General features: G+C 61.4%; 1 pseudogene; it reads right to left on the bottom strand.

Annotated features, from left to right (window-relative positions):
• Nucleotides 1–205: 205 nt before the first annotated feature.
• LOC110297978 lies at nt 206–1,224 on the bottom strand (annotated as a pseudogene).
• Between the last annotated feature and the right edge of the window lie 305 nt (nt 1,225–1,529).

The raw sequence follows: 1,529 nt of genomic DNA, 5'->3' as shown, positions 1-1,529 counted from the left end.
TGTCCCTTGATAGAAATCCCTGCTGAGGCCCGGTAAGCAGGCCACTCAGGGTGGACACGTCAGGGCTCTACAAGCCAGCAGGAGCTGGGCTGGGGACAGGGCTAGGTGTGGGGCTTCCAGCCAAGCTGCAGGGCAGCGAGTCCCTGGGCATCAGGTCGTCGCTGGAGTTCCGGGTGGAAGCCAGGATGTCGCCGGGTGTGCTTGGTCAGGTGGTTGCTGCGGGTGAACTGCTTGGTACACAGGGGGCAGGGGAAGCGCTTCTCAGTCCGGTGGTGGCGGGCCAGCTCATCAGAACGGGCGAACTTCTTGTCACAGCCAGGCCAGTCGCAGGCAAAGGGCCTCTCACCTTGTCCTCTGTGCCGTGGATGATGAGCACCGGTGACGTGATCTTCGACACCTTCTCGATGTTAGGGAAAGCATGGAAGCAGTAGGTCTTCTTGGTGTCAAGGAAGGCCACCCATATGCCCGAGGTGAGAGGCGAGTGCAGAACCACTGCAGCACACTTGTAGCGTGATGCCAGATCCACTGTGGGCACAGTGCCAATTCTCTGGCCATACAGGATGATACTGTCTGGGCTGATGCCATACTTAGTATGCAGGGCCTGCCAGGCTGCATCAATGTCAGCATAGAGGTTCTTCTCCGAGTGCGGGCCAGAGCTGATCCCATAGCCAGAGTAGTCATAAGAGAAGATGTTGCAGCAGATGTGTGTGCCCAGGCCAACATAGAAGCTGCACATCTGGCCCAGGTCCACTGCATTGCCATGCGAGAAGAGAACGGTGTACCTGGCACCCGGTACACAGCGCACATACATGCAGGCGATGCGGTTGGCACGCTTGCTCTTGGTCACGAAGACCTCAATGGTATCAGCTCGCGCTGGCCGTACTGGAAGTCAGCACACTCTGTCAGGTGGATCTTCCAGCGCCCGGGTGTGGCCGCTGAGGTCCGCAGGGGATCCGAGGGAGCAGTGCCAGCCCCACCGGGCCCCGGCTCAGGTTCAAGTACCAGAGAGTAGGTGGGATCGGGAGGCAGGAAGGCGAGCTTGGCAGGGATGCGTTCCGGGCAGGGTGGGCAGCAGAACAGGTAGCAGAGCTCCTTCACCGACAGGCCTTCTTGGCGGGCGCCAGGCCCGCGCTGGGCCAGGGGAGGGGCGGGGGTGCTCTGAGATGCCTGCAGCTTGTGGGCTGCACACCTCAGTCCCGTTAGGAGGCCGCAGCCCGGCCCCATCGCGGTCAAGGCGAGCCCCCGGGAGCCTCACATCCACAGGTCTCCATGCCATACAGTGGGATACCCGCCGCCCGCGCCCGCCGGCCCGGGGACCGCACTCCATTGCTCCTGGCCGCCCGCCCGTGCTTCCATCTGTCTGTTCCCCGGGGCCCCCGACCCAGCCTCCTGCACCAACACCACCGCAGCTCCTTCTTCTTAGCTTCTTTTAGCCTTCCCTAATTCAACAACAGGGGTCAGCTGCTTCTGTCCAGTGGTTGGGTGCAAATAATTGCATCTGACTCTTTCAACTGCTTGTGGGGTCTTTT

The sequence above is a fragment of the Mus caroli genome, chromosome 7 (genome assembly GCF_900094665.2).
Source record: "Mus caroli chromosome 7, CAROLI_EIJ_v1.1, whole genome shotgun sequence".
Taxonomy (NCBI): Eukaryota; Metazoa; Chordata; class Mammalia; order Rodentia; family Muridae; genus Mus; species Mus caroli.
Note: the sequence above shows the minus strand (reverse complement) of the source record. Positions and strands in the feature narration are given on the sequence as shown.